Here is a 25,621-nt window from a genome sequence, read left to right as displayed (position 1 = left end):
CACCAGAGAAAACTGCTTACCATTTCATTGCCACCAGGAATAAAGCACCTTCCTCACTCTTGCTGGGCTGACCTGCCTGTGAAAGCACAGCCTAGGCTCCAGCCCTGTGTTTGCTGAGTAAGATCTGTCCCGTGTAGGAGTTAATCATGAATAACCTGCCTGAAGTTATGGTTCGGATTGCTCATGGCTCTCTCATGTCTTTTAACACAACAATTATTTTTTTTAGTGTCAGGGCACATCGCCTCCCTGAAGGCTGCTAATCATGGCTTTTGGGAAGGTGGTCCTTGTCCCTGTGCAGAAAGGGGAAATGAGAACCCCCTGCCAGCACACTGTGCTAACTTGGGCTTTATTTTAAATACTAATATTTTGTGACAGGGAGACTTGGAGTGTTTGAAAAGGTGGAGTATGGGCAGCTTTATAGCTTGGGGCTCCAAAGCATGCTTTGGGAAGGCTGGCTTCAGCGCAGCAGCGAAAAGCACAATAAAACACACACAGAGTAACACTGTTAGGCTGGTAAGTCTTATTTTCCAGGATGGTGTCTTTTTGCCGCATAGCAGCCCAAATCCCAAATTCCTGCCTTAGCTTTCACTCAGACAAACCTTCTACAGACCTACTCCTGTCTGGACCAGAACTGATCAAAACTTTCAGGTCTTGACCCAGAAGGTACAAAATGATGCTGAAATGAAGGTTCACAGACCTACACCCCTTTCATTTAACCTAGTTTCTGTATGACACAGGCACATCTGACTGCGTGACGGTACAGTGCAAGTAGGACAGATGCTGTTCATTGAGAAGACGTGTTGTGCTTGTGCTTCTTGTAGCACATCCCACTGTGTGGGACCTCTCCTCTCACCCTCTCTTTGAGGATGGGGCTGTGGGGGAGAAAGGGAAAAGGAAAAGTTTATAGATCTGCCTTTCTGAAATAAATAGTGGGGGTTTTTTGTGTTTGTTTTTTTTTTTTTTTTTTTCCTTTTGCCTCCTGATTCGACCTTTTTGCACAGGCAAAATATGCCAGGCTCGTTGGGTGCCAGGAGGATGGTGCTCCCTCACTGGCCCCTGCCCACTGCCCAGCCCAGGAAGTCCTGCACTTTTGCCCATCTCTGGGACAGGGTCTGGCCTCGTGGAGGGGGCCGCAGACCCCTGCTGTGTGTGGGAGAGCAATGCTTTGCATTGGGATCTTGGATGCTGCTGGCAGATGTGGAGAAAAACCTCAGTGCGTGTAACCAGACAGCTCCCTACTGACAGTGCAGCTTGTGTTCCTGAGCAGCGCTAATGTTTTGAAGGAAAGCTGGCAAAAATTCAAACTCTCAAGCCTTTTCTAGGAGATGCCCTTTCCCTTTTCCTTCCCACATCGTGCTTCTCCAGCAGGTCTGGTTAGTCTTCGTGCCTGAACCTGCCCTTGGCAGGGCGCTTCTGGCCGGAGCGTGCCATGGGACACATGGGCTGCAGCCGTAGGGCACACAGGCAGTTCTGTGCCTGCGTCTGTTAATGAAGAATTAAATGAATCCTAAAAAGATGGGAACAGAGGGTGAGAACCAAGGCAATGGTACATTGCTCAACTGTTTTGCTTGCTGTAATTGCTCAGGTTTTAGGGCAAAATAGAAAGCTGTGCTTAATGAATTGCGCTACCTTAATGCGTCCTACAGTTAGCAAAAGGTAACAATAGAAACCTGGGGGCATAAGTGGGCTGTATGGCTTTGCAGAAGGCCACCCAAAGGACAGAAAGCAAAGGGCTGGCACTGCTGGGAGCAGGTGTCATGGTGACTGCAGCTGCAGCTGCAGTTGCAAGCAGCCGTATTTTGAATATGAAAACTTAAAGCTGGGAGGCACAAGGACTGGCTAAAAGGGGGAAGGAAGAGGAGGAAGGCCTGGGCTAGGCGTGCTCAGAGCAGAGGGGCTGAGCTAGTATCTGGCTGAGCATGGCTTGGTTACGCCAAGCAGCCAAACAGCCTCCCTGCAACCCTCCCCGCTGCAGTGCTTCAGGTGTTGCTTTAAAAAACTGCTATCGCTGCAAGAGATTAGGAGTATCACACTTCCAGGAAAGCTCAAGGGAAAGTAACAGAAAAAAAGCCTCCTACTACAAATGAATGCATTTGAGCAAATGCCTCCTGTCTAAAATCAACAGGCATAGATAGAGCTGGTTGTCCATGTTTCTGCATATTCTGGTCTTTCTATGCCCCCTAAGTGCTGCTTATGTATCAGTGACAATTTTATCCTGCTGTTTGTTGAGAGCATGCTATTCCATAAGGTCCTGTATTTCAACTTATCATGAGGCAACTCTCATTCTGTAAAAAGCCTTGATAAATTGAATATTTTGGTCTGCTTGAATGCTTTAAGTTAATTGTTGGATTATTAAATAAGAATTGAATCCAAGACTGGCGGGATTCCCAATTCTTTGCGGATCTTGGTGGTAATGGCTAATGGACAATAGGAAATTGGCTCTAAACACTTAAGAACATAAGCTTCTTGCAACAGGACTTTGTCTTCTTATGTCTTTGTAAATTATTCTTCATCTCTGTGTTATCAGAGAATTTACAGCCTTCCTCACAATATGCAGGACTTACTCACAGAAGTAGATCTTTAAGAGGGTTACATCTCTGAAGTAGCAAAAATTGTGTCCAAAAATACCTATCAATGTTAATTACTATTACTGTTAAATACGTGCAAGTAATTTAAATTATGTATTTTTGCCTCATTAAGTAAATACTAGAATTATTTTGATTTTACTTAAATACTCTGTTACATTAATAACATAATAATTGTATGAAATAAAAAGTTAATCTGTTGTTTACTGCTGCTCCTTATTACTAAGAGTTTTATGTCTGGTTCTGTTATTAGTACGAGGTCTATTTTTGGTGAAAATTCTTCAAATGTCAAAACATGACTAAAGTGCAGTAAAATGCAAGTAAAACAACCACATTTGAAAGAATGCGAAAAGCGCTTTGGCAAATTGTTATCTTTACGGTGGTATCTTTGCTCTATATATTTACACAAATACACAGAAAGATATTATATATTAATTACACAGGAAAATCTTACTCATCTCTGTAGAAAAACAGGATAGAGATTTCACATGTGGCTCAGCCCTAGGATGATGTGATATTAGTGTCTGTGCTGTTTTCAAGATGCAATTTATCTAACACTGGAAAAGGGTATGGTTTGGCTGACTAAACTCTGGAGTGATGCTCGACGATAAAAGTGCTAAGGGGAATTTTTTGGGTGTCTAGAAGACAACGTCTAAGACTCCGTAGGTGTGAAAAAAACCAAAAAGACTTTTTCTGGTGATTGTATAAAAAGCTTACTGACATTTTATGACACAGACTAACCTCCCCCCGTACCTTTACCCCCCCGCCTTGCAAAATGTAGCTGCCTTAAAACTGAATGCAAGCTCCCTCACACAGAGGTGTTATTTTGGCACATCTCGCCCCTCTTTGAGAGTTTTGTTGTATACTCAGTGTCCCGAACTGGAGCAGCCTATAGTGCACATAGGCATGACCAGTAAGAAGGGCAAGCAAACAAACCCAACAGCTCATCTGGGATATGCACCACTAGTTATCTGCAAAACACTCAGCATTGCAGACATTTGAGAGCTGAGGCAAACCCTGCGCTAGTTTCAGATGCTGGGGAGGGAGAGCTCTGCTGACCCCACCCTGCCATGGGGTCTGCCCCGGGCAAGGGATGGTTCCTTGGCTGAGCCAGGCAGCTTCTGGGAAATGGCCTGCCAAAGAAGGGCTGCCTGAGCTAAGAAAGCCCCAGTGCTCTGAGGCACAATGTGGAAATAGAGGTCAGTGGTCTGGTGGGGATGATGATGGGAGCAGTGCACTGCAGGACAGATCTGCATCAGGAGAAGCACATTTTGCGTAATGGTGATGGATGGGTCTAGATGGTGATAGATGGTCCTCTCCAGCATTCACTCCTCCAGGTGGGCTGGCTCGTCTCTGCAGTGAGGCTGGAGTGTGAAGACACTGGTTAATGCAGAGGTCTGGGCTAGCTGTCAGACTCAGGGTTCCCAGAGGCCTCCCATCCTGTCTTGTCTTTGTGCTGGAGGTCTCCATGAAGTCTAGGGGACCCTGGACTTCCTCTTGGGCTGCCCAAGTGCAGCCAGGGCTGGCAGCCTGGCACTTGCAGGGTCCTGCACTGTGGGGAGGCTCTGGGCAGGATTCATCCCAGCCAACTCATGGGCCAGTTGATGGGGAGAAGGACATGGCCATGGAGATAGATTTGGATCTTCAAGGGGCTATTGAAATTATTCTTCAGAAGGACCTTTTGGCTTTGACTTGAGAGGGAGCCTGATGTGAGCAGGGCTTGCTGCTTTTACCTCTCCAAAGTCATCCAGGTGGAAATGTCCACTTTGACTTAAGCTGCCACTTACTGTGGATGGGCAGATGGGTGGTGGCCATAGGTCTTGGTGGAGGTAAGTGTACCTCTAGGTCTGCTCCTTCTCTTGCAGTGTAGTCACAGATCGGTGGACATCAACCCTTCCCTGTCTCTACCTACCACTGCTTCAGAGCCTTGCTTCATAGGGAATGCGGAAATCCAGGTCCCCATTGGGTTAAGGAGCACAAAGGGATCTTGTTTTCTGTGGTACAGGGCCTGGACTTTCGGCTCTCTGATGCTGGACCCTCATTTCAAGCCACCAGAGCAAAGATGTGATTGCTGCTTACCTTTGTGGAGTGCCAGGTCTGTGCTGATGACTTTTCCAAAAACCTGTGCTGCTTTCTCTTGTAGTACTAGCCCCTGACTACGCAGCAATCCCAGCTGTGGTTTTTTTTTTTTTTTAATAGGTTGGCTCCGGCACCTTACAGTGTACAGCTTACAGTGTACAAATAAAAGCTTGAAAAGCCAGTGGTCCTCTTCCCTTCCCCCCAGGTTCATAGGAAGCACCTCAGGAAGAAAAAAAAAGAAGTCAATTATAGTTGAATCTTGGGATTTCTCTAGCAAGAAGACTTCAGGAGTCCAATAAACACCAACCTGGATGCAGTGGGCTTAGTGTTTTTTCTCCTTTACAATAAAACCTCATTGAACTGGGAAGGTTGCCTGCCAGGTGTGGGTGGCAAAACTCTCAGATATTGATTTTCAGTCTGTCGGTCTTGAAAGCAAAAACACGTCTTTCATGTCGCCAGGCACTGTATCAGAGCCCACAGTGTCTTGCAGGGTATTTCTGCACATCGTGGCACTGGAGACAATAGAACATCCTGTGAAGTAACAGCCTTAGCAAAACACCACAAGAGAAAATTGTGAAAAACACACTTCTCTGTTCCTTTTTTTACACAGACTTTCAGTTAGAAACACAGGCATACTGCATCTGAAACAGCTTTCTCTTGTGATTTGGCTTCTTTTTAAAGCCTCAAACCATTTAAAGCTCCACTCCTCTCCCTCAAACCCTGTTGAAGCTTGATGTGGGAGAATGTAGGCTTTTTTCCCTACTGCTTTCAGTCACTGTTTGACATATTCTGAATGTGCCTTGATGTGTCCGCTGCTTTTAATATTGCTGGCTAACACAAAGGACTCAATTTGTTCCCTCCTACTGACACACATAATTTGTATTTCCGTAGAGAAATATTGCTGTCTTTTGGAGGGAGATTACATGGGAGAGCAATGTAACAGCCTCCATAAAGTCACTGTTTGGTGCTGACTTAGTCGATCACTTTTCCTGTGGCATTACATACTTATAAACTGGGGCATCTTGCATGCTAAATATTACATTAACAGATCTTGCCACTTGCAAGCAGAAGACTTGTTCTTGCAGTTGCTGCTTTGAAGTTGACGGAAACTTTATTTTCTTAAATTTATTAGTGCCTGTCTTCAGTGCTCTTTGGGACACTGCATTGTTGGAAGTGTAACCTCAGGCATGGGACTTGATATTGAGGTGCTGCAGCCTGCAGAAATGAAATGGTGTTTTTTCCCATTTTTGTGTGAGTCATTGCACCTACACCAGGGTGGGAAAAGACTTTCTACCAACATAAACCTCCCCTGCATTTTCAGGCACATACAGCAACTTTTACTACTCCCTGGCCTAGGTCCACGTCCAGCCTTGATCTATTTAAAGTTTATTGCATATCCCTCAAAGCTGGCTGAACCCTGTCAGTGGGTGGAATGATTCCTTTAATGCCTACCAAGTTTATGGCTGCAGCAACATCATTTTAATCTCTTCTGGGATGGATGATGTTATATAAAGAGAATGATCTGCCAGCAGTTCAGGGTAGGTATTGACCAGCTACATTGCTCACTCATGCAGACCTCTGCTGGGGTATCAGTATGAAAACAGGAAACGATGTGGGAAATGTTAATAAAACTTGACAACAACAGCTCAAAAGGTGTTTGATCCACCATTTAAGTGTACATAACTATTACAGGATGAGGAAACAGGAAATACGCTGAGGGGAGGAGATGAGAACAGAGAACGGTGAAAAGAATAAAAAGACTGAACTTGAAAAATTCCAAGTCACCTTTTTAAAGTCATCTGGCATGCATGAGGTGTTCATCAGAGCGCGCAGCTCCCCACTTAGGTGTTACACATGTAAAACATGAGGAGCCAGAATTGACATCCTTCAGCAATAAATTCCATCATGGCACTGAATATGAGACCAAGTTAATGCCAAAAAGAAAAACTCCAAATGAAAAAAAGAAGTTATTTGCAAGCAAGGGTTTTAAAATCTTCAAAACCAAATCAGCTCTCTGTAGTTCCTGTTTCTTCAGAATCTGCATTTGTCCACAGCCTTGAATAAATGAAATGTCATAGTGCTGCTCCTATTCAGAAGTATTACCATTTCATGATGACTTTTTTCTATCCTCAACCCCCCCCCCCCACACCACCCCACGTTCTTCCATAAGTAACTGAGTTGGAAAAAAAAAAAAAAGCACACTCTCTTTTTCGTGTTGTGTTTTATTGCAGTGAGTTCACTGCCTTCTACTCATTGAGGTTTGTACGATGAGTTCCCTAGTAACACACTCTGAAGTGTTACTGAATGAAGTTTAGCAAATGCATTAATTTGAAAGAACTGTTCACAGGAAAAAAACCCATATTGATTTGGATGTAAGAACAGCAAATGCTTCCCTTATGTCACCTTTCATTAACAGCATTCAAAGCATTTTAAAGGTGTGATTCACAGTTTATAGACAAAGAAGCCGGGCTCCGGAGTTGAAGATGTTTGATAATTAGTAAACTAATTGTGGAGTTTAGATCTGCTGATTTTTAGCCTCTGGCCCATCTCCATTGGACAATACAATCTCCTGTGACAAATACACTGAAAGGAATTATTTTCTAATGTGCAAGACATCCATTACCTTCCTTAAAGTGTCCTTTGGACCTTTGAAATCAGGGAACAGTAGTTACAGGTTGCACACTTCCTTCCAGCCATGGGTCTGCACAAAACAATGGGTCTTTGTGTCTTCAAGAGAGGGGGCAGAATTGGGAAGGCGAGGCAAGGACTGTCCTGGGCACCAAGAACAAGTGCTTCTAAGTTGTGGAAGCAAGGGAGAATGTCAAGTGTCTTCTAGTGCTCGGAGCCTTGGGTAGGATTCATCTGCCTAAGCTTTGACATTTGTCTGACTGTCAAAGACACATCTAAGACAAGTTACATACCTCACCCTATAGTGATATGGGAGTTTCTGGGCACCCACTGCAAATGGTAACAACCTCGGATTTCAGTGTTTAGCTTCTGAATTTTGAAGAGCAGACCTCTTGCCTTTTGTCTCTGCCTGCGAGGAGAAGCCTGCTCAGAGAGGAAGAGGATGGAGGTGTGAGGGGCTTCCCCTGCAGGCAGAGCTGCCCTGTGACACAACAGCCTACTCCTCGCTGTTCTTGGTTTAAAATAACACTTTGCCTTCTGCTAGTTTGGCAGATGCAGGGGACTTCTGGCAGGAGGTGGCTGCCTTTGAGCTCTAACATGGGCTGTACTTTCTTCAGGAAGATAAGTAGATGGATGTGGTGTCACTACTTCGCAACTCAGAGAAGATGTGTGGCCACCACAGGTTGGACAAACCTATGTACTTGTTTCCTTCCCTGTGGTTTTCATCTTTTGGCTTTATGGGTAGTGAGTCAGGCCTGGCCCTGCTTGAGCATCTGACCCACACACCATGTGAGCTCTGAGGTGTTGATTCATGGACATGACCCCTTCTGGTGGCAGCATGTTGCTTGTTGATACAGCTATGACAGCCTGACATGTAGATTTAATGAAGCCACATATTAAACTGCTCCTGCAAAACTTGCTCAGTATCATCGCGTGCTTGTCTGTTGTTTTGTGAAACTATTTGAGTGGAGGTTGGGAGAAATGCAATGCCACAACTCTCGATAGCTCTGTTAAGCTAGGTATGTGCTTGTTCCATTGAATCTGTGTGTGTATGCATGTACATACATATGCACACATACACACGATACTACCTGTCCTTCATCCAACGTTGAAGGTTTGCCCTGTTTAAAGTGCAGATGTCTACTCTTTTTAGTCTTCAAAATGCCCCTTGCTCGGGGCCATGATATCATTGCCTGACATCCCATAAACTTCCTCCAAAATGCTTTCATGGCCTCCTATGTTAGACAGAATTATGAATTGCCAAGTTTACTCATAAGTGGAGTGAAATATCACCTGCACGTTGGCCTGTCATACTGGAGACAGTGTGGCTGGTGATGAGTCCCCTTTTCACCATCTCCTGAAGGCAGGAAAGATAACACACAGTCACCTATTATGAAACAGGCTTTTTATAGAGGATGATTTCTCTGTGATGCAGTCTTATTGCGTGTGTTTAACTCTTCTTTGGTTAGTGATACTGAAAGCAAAGTAATCTTGTGGCTGATGTAATGCCATGGTGCCCTTCTTTAAGGATGGCTGTAAGTGTGAGAACACTTCCACTAGTCTTTTTGAAAGGTAAAGCAAGCAATATCCAGTTTGACTACAAAGTCATCTTTTACCTCCCTTGTCCAATTTCCAACTCGCTCCACCATTCTTAGGCTCTTCTGACTGTTTCACTCACTGTGAACCTGGGCAGCTGTTAACGACTGCCTTGGGAAGGCACTGGGAGCCAAGAAACATGCCTAACACTGTGTGTCCTCATGGGCTTTTAGGGGGAAACTTTGTTTGTTGATGTAGGAAAAAAAGCAAAAGCTCCAGTGCAGGTGGGTTACATGCCAGTGGTATGGCTCAGGCAGTCACTGGTGCTGGCAGCAGGAGGAAAATGTTGGTGTGGAGACTGTAACAAGGAGTGAGGGGTGGAGAGGGATGACACATGCAGGATGCAGGGTGAGGTAATTCTTTCCAGTTGTCCTTTGTCCTATTTTTTTTTGTCTTGGTGCTTTCCCAGCAGCAGTCTCTTCAAAGATCTTTGCCTCCCATTTTCAGATAGAAAACCACAGTGGAGGGTGGCAGTCTTAGGAGCACTGTGTGCTGCTTTACTGGTGGACAGAGGGACTGACTACCTTGGATTAATGATTTAAAAAACAAACAAAGCCAAACCCCACAAAAGCAAGATGTGAAACCCCCCTAATGTAACTTGGATTTTTCTGAATGTGAGCAATAATAAGCGTTTAGCTAGAGGGACCTTCTATGAACACTTCCCTCTTTCTGTTCATCTATTCATTAAAAAACAAGACTGGATGTAAATGAGCCCAGCGAGAGCTGGTTGAGGTAAAGGCAGGGTGTGAATGAGCAATTGGCAGAGGCAACATAAAAATTCTGGAGAGGGGCTAAACAACCTGCAGTGCTTAGGTTTGTGGAGATGCAGAAGATAACTTGTGTGCACAGCCTACTGCGAGGGTCATCTTGGGAGACGGCAGTGGAATATAATTTTCAACACTGTTCAAGGCCTCACAGGCAGAAAAACCCAACCCCACAGCACAACACAAAGTACAGACTGCTGACTGATGGACAGCTTGACTTTAACAGTCTCCTTTCACATCAAAAACCTCATAGCAATGAACCGTTGGCTGTGCTGGCCTGGTGCAAAGTGGCTCTAGTGAGGTGACACAGGCAGCAGAGACCCCACTATTAAGGCAATCCTTCCCTGCACTGCTTGTTAGCGTTCTAACACAGAATGCAAAAAGGGACATGGTGCAAGATAAGCCTAAGAAAAATCCAGTTTAAGTGTGACATTCCTCATGGCAGTGATTGATGCAGTCTTCTCAGAGGCTTTACCCTTGCAGTCATGCAGGAGCAAGCTGGTGGCACCTAGCAGTGTCTCTTCAGGTGCCCATGCCTTCCCTATACTGCAAGCATAACTTTCCTCATTCCTTTCAGAGCCACCACTGTCTGGGCTGGCAGTGTGTCACCCTGCCATGGTGGCTGGTGGCCTGATGTGAGACAGTGACTCTTTGTTCCTGTGCAGAAAGAGGTCACCGTGGTTAACCACGCTGACTCCTTCAGGTGCAAATGGTTCTTCCTGGCCTTGTATGTATTGATCTCTGTGGCATCAACAGGGTGATATGTAGGAGGCAAGACATGCTGACTTCAGTCATTTAAACTTCTGACAAAATCCTGCCTAAGGAAGCTTTGTGGGTTTTGGGGTGGGAAGTTGCTAAAGGCGGGCATCAACCTGTAGAAATAAATGGCCACTTGACAGCCCAGCAAAGGATGAGGCTCAAGAAGTGCCGGGTTCTGTGTAGGGCACAGCTGGGGGGGTGGGTGTGTGTGTGTGGAGAAGTTCTGAGAAAAAGAAGGAAATATATTTGAGATGGTATTTTGCTACCAAACCGTTTCAGGAGCTCCAGAGGATTCCTGTGCTGCCCCGTGTCACGCTGAATGATGTGTCTTAATCAGAACAGCCATAAGCAAACTCTACAGTGGCCCTAGACTCGGACAAATCTGAGTGGTATGAGACATTTCTGGTAACCTCAGCTCCAGCAGCCTGCATGCTTCATGGTCACACAAAATAGCCAGCAATCAGACGGAGAAAAGGCCCTGGGAGATGCAACTGTCCTAATGAAGCTCCAGGCAGCCAGGTGGAAAGAGGAGAGGTAGCAATGAAGCAGGGTATGCACACAGTGGTCAAGGTGCTCGGAGAAGCTCTGTAGTTAATGCTGCCATGTGGAGGTAGGGATGAGAAACCTGGTGATGGCACCCTGGAAGCTTTATGTTACAGACACGATGCAGAAGTGTCACCGAGGTGAGTCTTGGACATCCTTGCACTCAGCAAAAATGTAAAACCTGATGAAGTCGATTTGTTTAGTATAGGACTTTTTCAGAGGTTATGTTGATCCATAGAGGTAAGTTCTCCCACTATTTACTACTAGAATAAAGGCACTTAAAGTATTTGTTTTCATACTTATGAACTGCAGGTTTTATGCCAATAATTAAATTGTGAAATACTCTGAAGATTTAGGATATTCTAACAGGAACAAGCACAGTACATTTTGTCCAATTTTTAAAACAGAACATTTTTTCTTGCAACAAAGTACTGTTTTAGACTGTTACAGCCCTTTGGTTGTTTCTGTATGATGAGTAACTTGCATCTCTGAATCAAGAGCGTAGGTCTCTGGGTCAAGGTGCTGAAATGTCATCAATATCTGTGTAAAACCCATGGACTGATAAAACTGGCAATTGATTGATATCATTCATTGAACTAGTGTTGTGCCTGAGGACTCTACCAATATATGGCATATATCACGCTGAAGGCGAAGGTATCTTGCAAGGGAGCTGCACTTTTTAATGCGTTCTGGAGACTACCTGCTCAGCTTGCTTGACAGGGTCTGTGTCGTGCCCTTCCCAGAAGCTGCATCTCTCTCAAATTAGGGACAAGACCTGGCCATTGAAGTTCAGTAATTTTCTGCTGAGTTGGGATGTAAGAACCCATTTGACACATTCCGGTCTACTCCTGACCACTTTTTTCTAAACCTGTGGTTTGCTCTTGCTATTTAATAAATATGATGCTTTACATTCCTGTGCCAGTGCATCTTGTAAACAAGCACTCACATACACGTATTCAGTGGCTTAGTGATGCACAGAAGCAGTAGCTGACTCACCTGTTCAGTGTTCCGCTTATTCAACTCTACAGACAAACTCTAGGGAGATTAGCCCTGTGATTTTGATATACAAGTTAGGTTTATAAGGTGGGTGCAAACCCTCTGTTTTGTTGTGATGGATTGAGAACAGAAAAGCTCAGTGCATCTGGACCTACCACAGCCTTGGTCAGCCAGCCAGCAGGCAGCTCTAGGGCTTGCAGGTGTCTCTCGCAGGATATCTGTACAATGTTAGCTTCACAGTTTATTAGCTTGGGAATACGCAGTTCATCCTCATGCCTTCTGTATTATCTGTGGTTTTATTGGTTAGGTTCCTGTACAACACCCTCCATAGTGATTCTGGAAGAAAAGCAGCGGTGAAGTAGTAAATGAAAACTTGGGAAACAAAACCTTTTTTGATGTTTATGGGAAATGAGTGAAGTCAGCATTGCACAAATGATGAGTAGACAAACTATACTTACCTCCACCTGTGCTGTGCCACTAAGCAGGGGGTCACTGTGAGGGTGGAAGCGGTGAAGGGACTCAGTATCTGGAGGGAATGAAGAAAAGGCTGCAGAAAGCTGGGGGCCAGACCCCTGCCTTCCTCTGCTCTAGCACCAGAGCACCTCTCTGTAGTTCACACAGAAGTGTGAATAACATCTACTGCAGAGTTTCATCTCACACCCTCTCCCCAGGGGGAGAAGTGTGTGCACTGGAGTGTGCTGTTTGGCTGGGGAGGAGGGTAGCTGTTGATGGTGGATGCAGCGTGTTCATCTTAGAGAGGGAAAGAGCCAAGGTCTGGGCCTTGCTGGTGCAGGTGGAGGTGACGTGAGCAGTGTCAGTGTCCAGACCCTGGGAAGGCCCTGCCACAGCTGCAGGGAAGTTCAGGATCTGTCATAGACAAACTTCATCCTCTCCCCTACTGCACCCTCTGAAGATGCTGAGGCCACTGCAGGCCTTTGAGGCGGCTCCCTGGCTGCAGTTTGGTGCTGTGTCCACCACTGAACTGTACTCGGTGCTCTGTCAGGCCAAGGCATGTCTGCTTGGTGTTTTTAAGTGGAGTTACAGGCTGTGGACATCCCAGCTCTGTATGAAAAGTGGCAAATTCCACCAGAGCCTCCTTGCCTTGTCTGTGTGCAGCCTCCCTCCACCCAAATGGTTTACCTTTTCTCCTTGCCAAAGGGTAAAATAAAGTAATTCTGGGGGCTCATACAACTTAAAATGCAGTTATTTTGCAAGTTTTCTGCTTGTAATAAACAGAGAATTTTGCTGTGTAACCATCTTCTATGAAATAGCGGTTGGGCATTTGGTTGTCATATGGCTGTGCTGTATAATTATAGAACATGTTATGGTTTGATGGATGAAGTCATTAAGAGCATACTAATTAGTACCAGCCTGCTACTTTGAACTGCTGTGTGGTGTCACATATTCCTTACAGTGAATTACATCTGTGCACACACTGAATACAGCTTTCTAGCCATCTGATGCCTCAGGCTTACATATTGTTACTCTGTATCCACCCAGAACATTTTTCATTCATTTTTAAAAATACACAGACATCAAACCAGACAGCAGTCTGTAGCTTCCTACCTCCTAGAAATGGCACTTTTTTTTTTTTTTTTTTCGGAAAGGAAAACTCCAAAAGGAGAATTTAGAAGCTTAACATGACGTCTGATAGGGGATTGACACAGGAATGAAAACTTGCAGCAGAAAGGTAAAACTTTTTGCTGCCATGTGTAGGACCTCGAGCCAGAAGCAATCCTGGGTTTCTCTGCCTTTCAACTTGGCAGAGTGTGTTTGCAGCCTCTGAAGAGCAATGAGTGGTGTGCAGCCTTCTACCCTCAACCTGGACTGCATGTTGGGATTTTGGTGATGATCTATATGGAAATCCCAGCTGGGTGACAGAGGTTTTCACTGGGAGAGCTGGATGCATGCAGAAGCACAGAGAGGATTGGAAAAGCAGCCCTGCACAGGGAGAAAGCTGATGGCTGATCCTGGGGGGCACTTGCTGGTGGCCACATCTTCACTGTGTGAGGTATCCCACTGCAGCCTTCCCAAAACAAGCACCCACTTCCTACCTGTCTCCCACTCCAGGCCCCTGGAGGCAATTTGGGATGATCTCCCCTGTGAGCAGATACGTTTTTCTCTCCCCTCCTCTGCCCCACCGCAAATGACCTTAGATAAGCCTGTGTTACTGGGCACTCCAGTGCGACTAACTCAAATATTGCGCTGCATTATACAGGGCAGGCATGTCCTTGCATGTGGCTGGTACAGTGCTGATTATTTTTCCCTCCTCTGCCTGCATCATATTCCCCTCTAGAGGACCTCACTAGGTGTGAAAAATCAAAATGTGACTATCTTCAGCTGCAAATGACAGCTCTGGTTTGCAGCACAGCATGTTGGTGCCTCCTGGGAATTACAGTGCAGGTAAAGATACACTGCTGAAGCTATGACGTCTCACTTTTCCATTTGAGTTCAGCCATCCCTGCTATGCCACAAGTCTCAGGGTACCTTGGTGTCTCCCTGCATAGGTAGTCACCTTACACTGGGGAAGAGGTAGCTTGAAATGGGGTAGTCCAATTCAGAGCGGACAACATTCAAACCACACTGAATTTGAGCTGGATTTGGACCAAAAACACTAAAATGCTTTGGGTCTAAGGACACTTTTTTAAAAAATGAAAAGTTGAAATTCAGTCTGGGAAACAATCGCTTTTAAAGGAAAAATAGAACTGAACAACCACAACTAAAAATTCCATTTCCTGCTGAAAAAGTATCCGGCAAGAATTGCACTTAATCCTGCAAATAAGAAGTCCTCATTGCTGGCAAAAAAAAGGACATATGACAGAAAAAAAAAAAAAAGGCTCGTACAAAATACACTGGGGAGTATTGGTTTGACGAACTTATGTAATGGTTGTGTCAATCTCAGACTTCCATTCTGTGATCCATCTTTGCAAGGGGCAGGGTTGCCTGCTTTAGAAATCGCTGCTATAGCTTGCATCAGTTTTAGAGCTCATTTGTGGGGGTGGCAGGAGAAGAAATGGCCTTTGAAAAGTGGCAGTCATTTTGTCTGTCACCCCTTTTCTCAGTTTGATGAGCTATTTCTTCAGCTTTTTCATTCCTTTCGAATGTGGTATCGCTCTGCAGACAGCGCTGAACTGTGCTTTACATGTAACAGTGCCCTCGAGTCTGATCTGCCCCATGCTCATTTCGTTATCATCTGCCAAACTATCTGGCTGCTAGTTGCCACAGGAAGCTTGAGGCGGATAAATGACTTGCTTATGCACACTGTTCCCACAGGCGTGAACAGGCACAAACAAAATGTTTCCCATTTCATCCTTTTCACACTTCCTTGCCAAATATGCTGGGATACAAGATGAAATCTGCCCACCTTGTTCTCACCTTCAGCACCACTGCTGAGCTGGCAGAGACCCTCTGCAGAGGTGCCTGTCCAACCTGAGCGGTAGGTTGAGGTGGAGTTTTGGAGCGACCTTTTCAATTCTGATTCAGTTCTGCGGGCTGACGGATAAGGCAACGCTACGAGTCTATTTTGTTACATGATGCGAGATGATGAAGAGAGGTCTTACATGAGGAACAGGCCAGTCCATTTGAACTTCATGCCACAGTATGAGTGCTTTGGGGTGGTGGTCTGCCGTGAAGATGTGGGGTTCACCTTGACTAGATGTAGCATCCAAATTTGAGGTCCCTTTGCAACCAGTGGAGGGAAATGAGTGCTTCTCAGTCAGTACCTCTTGTCCTGCAGTAGCTGTCTAAGGTGGGATTTTAATGGTATTTTAATAAATTAATTATATTGTTTAATTTTATATAAATAGAAATATATATTTATATATAAGATTTCTATATAAAATTTAATACATTAATTTTAATAGATTTAAAAAGTGCTTTCTCCTTTGAAGCAGCTGACACCCCCACTCCACCCCCCCTGGTAAGTGACTGCTGTCATCCCTGGAGTCCCTTTCACCACCAGGCTGGTGTACTGTCATGCTGGTGCTAATTAATTAAGGTGCCTGATTGAAGAGGGAGCTAATCCACATAGTTTCACCTGGGTGTAGGTTAAGAAGTGACAATCGACTCCTCTTTTCCAAAGTGACGGTCTACACCACCCATTTCAGATGCCCCTGGTACAGCCTGCCTTATTTCCTGCTTTGGAAAGATGTGAGCATTTCCCACCCTCTGAAAGGTGCTGAACACCAGGTAGCTAGCAGGCTGTGCAGGCAGCGAGCTCCTGTCTCCCGGTGGTGTGTGCCAGGAGAGTAAGCTGCTTTGAAGCCCTTGCACTAAAGATTAACTGGAAGAGCAAAGAACTTAATTTGATTTTTGAAATACAGCTGTTGCCCATTAAACTCTGTCCCAGCCTGTGCATTACACGATACTGAATGAGAGAGGAATTATACATTAGGTTTTTCTCTGTATCTGCTTGGAAGGTTGCTTTGGAGATCATTGGAGCGGCCTTAAGAAGACCGTGAGCAAGGCAGGAGAGTGTGCATGGTTTTCCTGATCCAGAATCAACACTTTGTCCGTGCAATATCAGTCTTCAAAGCAGAGCAGTGTACAGGTTTGATTGGCATTTGTTTTTTTTTCCATACTGTGGCCAGTGAATGGAGGCCATGGCAGGTGTTGGCTGTAGGATGCTGTCTGTGGATGGCCAAAGCAGGTCTGTGGCTAGTTGGGAAAAGGCAGAGCCACCTCTGGGCTCTCTCTGACTTCTTTTGTGCTTGGTGGTGGTCTCTAAGCCCACATCTATTCCCCACACCTGACCCCCCACTGGGACCCTCTCTGTGGAGCTTCTGGCCCTACACACCTACTCTGCTGGATCTGTTATCAGATACAACTTCATAATTGTGACTTATATAGCTTGTGGCTTAAACCATATGGTCATTCTTTTATGTAGTATTTCTGCTTGCTTTTTTTTCGTTTTCCCACACCCACTCCATTTACTGTTGGCTGCTTTCCCAGCACCTTTCCTCCAGAGAGGGAGTTACATAAATAGATCTCTGTAGGCTTTAGAAGGCAGATGCTGATGGATAGATCTTCCCAGATAGACTGCAGAGCAGTGTGAAATGCACATCACCTACGTACCTGCAGACAGACGCGAGTTGCAAACCCCAGTCCCCTGCAGCTGAGGAGCTTGATCGAGACGACAGTGCCACCATGTTGACAGTGCCAATGCAAAGCCAGCAACAAACTCTGTGTTTCAGCTGCTGCATCTTGTTAAATGGTGTCCTGCTTTGAGTGATTAGTCTGTCTGCAATCACTGGGAATGAATGTAGGGCTCAGGGGGAATTAGGAATAATTGAGGAAATTAAAATCTGCATAATGTTTGCATTTTCCTCTTCATATGCCTTTTATAACGATTTAATATTTATGTACCCAGTATCTGAAAACATGTGGTTGATTTGGTTTCTTCACTTAATTTGCTACTGAAACATTTAATTACATTTATGACTAAACACACTAATATATTTGCTTTGTATGGTTCAGTAAAACTTAGTAGTTGCACTGCAGTGGTCCTGTCTTGATTCCTCACACACCCAGGACTCCCCTCGGTTTTAAGACAGCCTGTGGTAGGAATAGTTACTGTGCCACTACCTCTGCAGGATTAGCAGCTTGGGTTTAGTGAGGCTTCTTTATACTTCAATGTGCTTTAATCAGAGCTAATAAAACTAAAATCAAGGTAAGGGTCCCTCTAGAGGAAAACTGGGAAAAGATTATTTCTGCAGCTGAAGTCTTGGGGAAACAGGCATGTTACCTGGAAATGGGGAGGGTGCTGGTAATTTGAGGTTTGGGGGTCATTTATGGGGCTTGCTGGGGCAGGCAGCAGGAGGAAGAACTCCCAAATTAGATCGATGCTCAGGCGATTGAAGGGCTGAACCATGGCTGCCATTTCTTTACCCAGGCAAAGCCAGCTGACCCAGGGAGTGGGGTGGGGGCACTCGCTGACACCACATAGCTCTGCATCAAGAAGGGAGGACAGCTGGTCTTGTGCTAGGTGGTGTGAAAGGAGGGTGCAGCAGGAAAAGCATTTATTTGCCTTGGGCCATGTGTAAATAGGCAAGAGATATCAATACAGCTGGCAGCTGATGGCTTTGGATCCCTTGCCCTGAAGGTCCCTGATGGGGTAGCTGATGGCTCCAGCTATTCCACCCAGTCCTCAGTGGGACAACCACATGCCAGAAGCCCACGGGTCCATGCAGAAACCACTGGTGAGCTGCCCTGCTGCAGCGTGAGCTGCGCCCACAGCCCTGGGGTCTGGCAGGGCAACCAGCTCATCTCCAAGCCCTTATCAGTACAGCCATGGGCAGCTAATAGCAAGAAATGACCCTTAATCAAATCCCAGGTGTGGATGTTTCCAAATCGGAAGAGGTCTGTGTTTGACCTGAACTTTCCAGCTCATGCTGCTTCCTACAAAACAAGGCATTGGCTTCCCCAGCACTATTGCAAGGACCATAGTTCCATAGTGCTGGGGAAAGCCATGAGAAACTGAGAATCCAAGCTACATCCCAGAGCACCCAGAAGGCATGGGGAACTTGCACAAAAGGGCTGATGTAGCTGAAAAATGGAGCAAGCTACCCTAAGCTAGGCCAAAGCGCTCCTCCTCCCTGCTTCCCCTCCCTAGATACTGGGGAACTCGTCATTAATATTTCTGGAACTGCAGTTGATGGGTCATTAACACCACCCACAACATGGACAGCACTGAGGGTCTGGTGGTAGCAGGGTGATTTGCTGATGGGGGAGAAATACAGAGCCTTGGACTTCAGCTACAAAATGCCCCAGTCCACCTTGAAGACACTGAATATCAGGGGTAAAAAAGCCAAATTGTGTAAGGTCCTTGCTGAAAGACAGGGCTATTTCAACCATTTGGGAAAGGGGGAGCAGCAGCAGCAGTAAAGCCTTTCTCCATACTTCAGAGTAGTTGTCTCAGTGCATGACAAGCCCACCCGGGTGTGCATCCTTCCTGCCTGTGCTCATGGCGCAGTTTGGAGATGTGCCACATTCATTAGCTTTTGGCCAAAGGAATGGCTCCATGTGTGAAGAAGAAAATTCCCTAGGGAACCCACTGTGTAAACCACTGTCTGGGAGATAAGACTGGACCTCAAAGGAGAAATTGATCTTCTCAGACCGTATTATGTCTACATGTCTGAGAGCAGACAAGCGCCGAGACCAGGAAAAGCTGCGCGCAGGAGGTTTTCATCAGGCGGAGAATTCCGTGGGCAGATAGAGCAAGTTGGCTAATGAGATAAAGGCTCAAGAGCATGAGGAGCTGAAGAAACACAGTAAGGGAGGATGGGAGGCATGAAGCTGGATCAGGGTGCCGAGACAGAGGGGATTTCTGGTACAGGCTGGCTCTGTGGTGCTAGACATCCCAGGAGAACACTCCCAGACAACTCCCACTTTGTGGAAAAAAATGTGGGTTGGGTGCTGGCATGCTGCACATGCAAATTTATTATGCTCCAGAAGAATGTGTTTGCCAAAGGACTGATTAGAACATTAATGGGATCTCTCCTGCATACAGATTTTTTTTTTTTTTTTTAATGCTAAAATTACTCTGACCGCTTCTGGACATCTCCTACTTTGAAGTCTGTTCCTCTTGGGTGTGGAACTTTTGATGTAGTAAAGGGAAAGCTTGTGTACCACTAGCCTTTAAGTAGTTAATGTTGGAGAGAATTTTACGGTAACATACTAAATTCTCTCTCTTTATGGTTCACCCTTCCAATGCTTTCTCTGTGTAAAAACTGCTCTGCTTAATCCATTGTGGGATCACATCTTCTGTTTCTCAAGAACCGTCTCTTGTGCTTGGCTATAAAAGCACTCATCCCTCTCCACACCTTACTTCCCACAAACACACACACACTTTTCAAAACCAGTGGTCCATGAAACTTATCCTGAAATTATAAAATAAGACTGCAAGGCTTCCCCCCCCCCCCCCCCTTCTTTTATGCCAACTGCTGTATCAGGATGAATTGGCTTTGTATTGGCAGAACTGTGTCACTTCCAGGCTGTGACCTCAGTGACACTCATATAACACATGATTTTGCATATGGTAATGCAGTATTTCATCAACATGTTTGAATCTGCTTCAGCCTCTTATTTTCTTTGGCTGTATAGGACTAGGGTTTTAAAAATCAGGTTACCTTCCAGTTGTAACATGAAAAGGCTCCAAGGACAGTCATGGAGAAGATCTGCTAGCTGAGAAGGTGGTGTGATGCCCAGAACAATGTCTCTTTAGTCTATTACTTCTTCACCTGCTCTGTTTTCTGAGTAGTGGTGAAAAAGGTTGTTTCAAACCACATCAAGTAGCACACTCTTTGTAGTTATGAGGGAAACCTGGACCTAGGTTGGGGAAAGAGAAAAGTTTAGGTGGAAAGAAAAATCTTTGGATCATATTCAGGCAGATATTCTGCTTTCTTACTGCTTCACTTTTTATTTTGGGGGTCTTGTCACTGTAAGTCATCAGGAAGCTGCTTTCAGGATTTTAATTTTGCCACCGACTTTTGGGCAGTGACATGAGTGGGAAAGGAAATGTCTTTTTTTCCCCTGCCATAACTCACCTGATGTTCAGAGAAGAGCAAATCAAGGAACAAGCTCAGTTTTCACAGAGCTGGACTTAACTCCACGTCAGTGGAAAGAACTGCGCTATCTTATAGCAGGAGAAGAGCCCCTGGGAGCCCTCACAGTAACGGGGCCTGGAAGGAAAGCTTGAGTCACTCAGTCCTGTCTCCTTCTGCTGTCGTCACCACATCATACGGACCTTTCACACACCGATCACGTTCCATCGTAAAAGTAGATAGTGGTTTTGCCCCTGTTACTTGTATTACGTAGCTGTTTGAAAGCCTTGGTTCTAAGAGTTGGGAGAATACAAGTTCCACTGTGCTAACACTGGAGAGGTTTTTTTAAAGGAAAATTCCCATATGCCATAACTGGATGGCAGCAGCCGTAGGATTTATGACCTATTGGACAACACTGCACACATAAGCAGGGTAGGTGATGTGTGCATACCACAGCATCCAAGGCAATCAGGGAAACAGGGTTAAGTTACATTTTATGGATGGCATGGATAAAATTGTGCCCCTCATACTACTTTTGGGCTTGAAGATGTGGAATCTGAGTTAGGTTACTGAGGCATGACTAAGTTTTGGTCACGCTAGAAATGTTCCACTGTTTGGTAACCACATCAGAGAAAAATGGAGCTCTGAAGGCCCTGGTGGGTTGGATCCCAAATGTGAATGCAACCCCCTAACACAGCTTGAATGCAGTCAGTGAGACTGTTTGTTTAACGCTATTCCAAGCATTAGTGTGAACAAGACCCTAATTGCAACACTCTGATTCCAGACGTATTTGGTTGTTCCTGAAGGCTCTGTTTTTATACAAATATGTAAGTGAAGATTTGAAAGTGAACTGCTCTGTTTCGCTTTACTGATGTGTTTGCAGTTTGACAGGTATGACCTATGTGATGTGTACGTTGCTTCTGTCTGTTCTGGGGCTAAAAAGTGCAATTAAATTTATTTAAATGTTCTCATACATACAGCAAGTTCATTTGATGAGAATTGCTGCAGAAAATTTTGCAAAGCAGAGAAGAGCACAGAGCTGAACATAAGAAATAAGGTGGTGCCCCCAAAAAAACCTGGGAAGGTGAGGTGCCATGATGGTTCCCCCAGTACAAATGCCACATTGACACTATTAAAAGGAGTTGGCACAGCACATTGCACACCAAATAGGCACTGCTTACTTAGATATAGCTTGCACTGGAATTAATATTAAAACTTTGTACTTGAGAGGGAGGAGATAGATTGAGGTAATGCTCGTAACATGATTTCCTATCTTGGCAGCAAGTCAACCACAAACTTAAGATTTGTTCTGAGTAACATTCATTATTAGCTTACCCCAGTAATAATGTGAGAATTCCTTCACAACCAGAGAATAGGCACAGTGCATCATTAACCATGATGTCAGCCAAAAACCCAAACACAGTTTTACAGCCTGATATTTAAAGCAAATGGGTAACAGACTGAAACTCCCAGTATGCCCGTCAAAAAGAGCAAATTATTTACTCCTTATGTAGTTCTAAGATGTAAGCAGATATGCCATAATGCAAGATGAATTTACAAAGGTAACAGAGCATGCTGCATTTAGACCAGAGGCCAAACAAATTGCTGGTATAAATGCTGGTGCTGCACCCATTTACCAGAGGGTATGCCTCAGAACTGAAACTTGGACACAAATATCGCGTTTAAAGTTCTCGGTGAGCTCACTCTTTCTGGCCTTCTCCCTGCTTATTTCGCTTTTGTCACCCTTCTCCTTGCTGTGGCTGCCCACCTGAAGAGGCAAGGCAGATGCCATGCTTCTCCCAGGGACAGGTATCCTGTGCATAACCTGAGCTAACTTGTGGCTTTATTTTCCACTGCATGGTGGTATTTGGATATTCAGTGCTCTAGGCAAGGGCTGCCTGTGGCCTGAATCCTTCGGGAGAGAGAGGAAAGTCTTGGCTGTTCATCTCCTCAGTGGTGGAGGATTGCTTTAGGATAAGGGGGATCCCTTTCTACTCCTTGCCCTTGCAAGGATAAAGTTTTATTGAACTCCTCATGGTCTCTTTTACTTTTCCACTGGCTTACAGACCCAGAGACGCACAACTGCATGGGTGCAACCTGTTGTAAGCAGCATCCTTTTCAAATTCCTCAAATTCCTCCTTTTTGACCTGTGGGAGATGGTGCGAAGCAGGGCAGGAGGACAGGTGTTCCGGCCTGCACACGGGCAGCCCAGCAGCTCCTCGGGAAGAGGCTGTGTTTGCTCAGCACAGTGGGTTGCTTTCAAGAATTTATTTGCTGGCTCTTGCTGTAGCAGGGCACCCAGGGCAGCAGTTCCTCCTCTTTCCAGGAGACGGGAGAGGCATGTGTGCACTCATACACACCCACCCCCCTCATTAAACAGTAAAATATACATTTTTCTCTTACTCTTTCTTTTTTTTCCAAACGATCATCCCGGCTCTGACTCCTCCCTGTATCTTCCCTGCTTTGCTCTGCACACCTCCTCCAAACCACCTCCACCTTCCATTATTTTTAATGGTTAGAAAAGGCCAAGATGATTTATGGGTTTGCCACCTCCCCAAGGCTTCAGCAGGTCCTCACCAGTGGATGGGATGGCTGTGGTGTCTGTCGCCTTTGGCTGCATGGATGGGCCAGTCAGATTATTTTTTTTTCTTTTGCCAGGAAAGGCAGGATATAGTGTAGCTACGGGTTGATGGACTTTATTTTCCCAGTGTGTGAATAAAGATATACCTGGCAAAGAACAGGCTATTTCACAGGAGATTACTTCCTGTCTATCTTCAAACTCAATAGCATCAAGAAAAAAAAATCTTAAAAAAGGAGTAATGAATGGTTTACTGTAGGGAGGCAGCAGAAGTAGGTGACTTCTTTCTGGGGTTGAAGAAACCGTTGACAAAAGATTTTCAAATGGGATTTTCAAATTGGCGATTTAAGGACTTACCCACACCCAAGAGCCCATCATGATACACTTATACAATAAAAGGAAATTTTCAGCCCTTCTGAAAGCCAGGCCTTTTAAGAGGCTTCACATTTGGACATGCAAAATAAGTAATTTAGAAACAGTAGTTGCAACAGACTGTGTTTGTTAATGTCCCCTTGCCCTCCAGTTCTGCAGAATTTCTATTTTGGAAAATTGTTGCTATACATATATACCTTTGTTATTTGCTAATTGGCAAGCATTTGCCACGGTTGTCTCCTTAGCAAACTTATTGATATGTTTTCTGGAGAGGAACTGACACCCCCTTGTGTTGCTGAACTAATCCCTGATCCTAGGTCCGTACCCACTGTGAAGCCTCTGTTTGTATAAGTTAATGAAAGGAAAATACAGCAAAGACAAGTGTCTTTACTTTCTCTAAAAGCTTCAGTGTGGTTATGGACTTAACCCCTGCAGCTTCCTCCCTTAAACCTTTCCATTGTACCTATTAGCTTTATTTATTATTTATTTATTAGTAGGATCACCCAGAGTCCATTGATATCATCACATCAGCTTGCTTCATAAACTGTTCTTCACTGTCCTTATTGTTCAGCATATCTCATTCACCCCGCTCACCCATGCTTTGAAAATGGTATTAAGTCCCACCTTCCCTGTGCAGGCACCAAATCTATGTTAAATTACCTTCTCTGCATCCCAGTGTACTGGAGGCCAGTGTCAGAGCTGCACTGACACATTTCTCCTACGAGGTTTTCCCTGCTTCCCTACCTTACATGGAATGTCATGGTGTCTCAAGCAGCACCCCATCCTGCCCTGCAGTGCCCTGGGCTTAGCTCAAATAACGCTATCTTCTTTCATTGAACCTTCTTTCTTTCCCATACTATTTTTGTTTTCCTCTTTCATTTTATTTTGTTAATAGAGACAGGATGAAATAGAGGGAGAGGAGTCACCCTAGAGAAAACATGCATGAACTGAGTACCCACCTGGTAACATTGATCTTTCACGCTGACATTGAGTGTGTGACTTGGTATCAACAGTTGACATCACAGTGAGTTAATCGACCTGAATCAATCATTGCTCTTGCTTGTAATCCTGAAAATGGCCATTAAAGTGAACTCATTGTGAGAGTGTATTTGTACAAGAAGAAAAGGATCTTCCATCTCTCCAAACCAAGAAAGTGAATGCCAGATGCAGCAGTGCATCCAGTGTCTGTTTTAATAGAGCAGGTGCACTTCTGTTTCTTGGTTCTGTTTGTCCAGGTCAAAAATCTCTTTGCTAACAGTGTTAGATGTGCAACAGCTCTGCATTTGGAAATGAGGTCTTGTTACTTTCAGAAGTTTTAATTAGTCAAGGTTTTCAATCTCCTCCAAGAGTTCAGATTTGTTTTTGTTGTTTCATTAATCTGCTATAACTGTTGTTAAAAGTCATACATTGGCATTCTTTATGCACCTAAGTACTCTTGGCTATATGTGAAGAGCCCAGTCACTTTGAAGTGGGTTTGATGGGAGAAGATTATCCCTTTTATTGTGGTTTCCTTTAATGTAGTACCATTGTGCATTAGAATGGCGTGGAACAATAAGCATGACCTTTCCAGCAGTCACTGCAGAGCAGAGCAATGGGGAGACATTGTGGCCAGATGTCCACTGCAGAAACGGCAATGCATGACTTAAATTTTTTTGTGTAATGGACCTGTTGATTACATTTAACAAAAATGTAGAGTGACAAGAGATAAAACAGATAAAACAAGAACCTTGTGTCGCATTCTTAGAAATAGCTTGATGTCTCCAGGTGCTGGGCTGGAAGCAGAGCTGAGTCAAGGGAGCTGGGCCAGTGTGGGAGGGAGGGCTGACTCTGCTTTCAAAAGGTGGAGGAGTTGCTGTTTTTAGCAATCGCGGAGGCCTCGGTTGTTCTTATTTTTTTGGCTTAGTTAGCCAGAATTGCTCCATGCTCACTCCCCTTGTCTCAGCAAGCACAAATGCTTCTGCAGAGGGCCATTTGAGGGGATGTGCTTCCAAGCCTAGGTCAGCCTCTTGCTTGCTTCTCCTTCTATGCTTTTGTATTTTTGGAGGGAGAAGGGATTTGCTGACAGAAATGATCAAATGCTAGGGAGTGTTTTGTTGCCAACATTTCAGCATCATCATCAGAAGGGTCCCTTGCTGAGGAGCCAGTGCAGGAATCCCTGTACCTCCTGCAGAGCATGGTGTG

This window comes from Falco biarmicus, chromosome 2, assembly GCF_023638135.1.
Source record: "Falco biarmicus isolate bFalBia1 chromosome 2, bFalBia1.pri, whole genome shotgun sequence".
Taxonomy (NCBI): domain Eukaryota; kingdom Metazoa; phylum Chordata; class Aves; order Falconiformes; family Falconidae; genus Falco; species Falco biarmicus.
Note: the sequence above shows the minus strand (reverse complement) of the source record.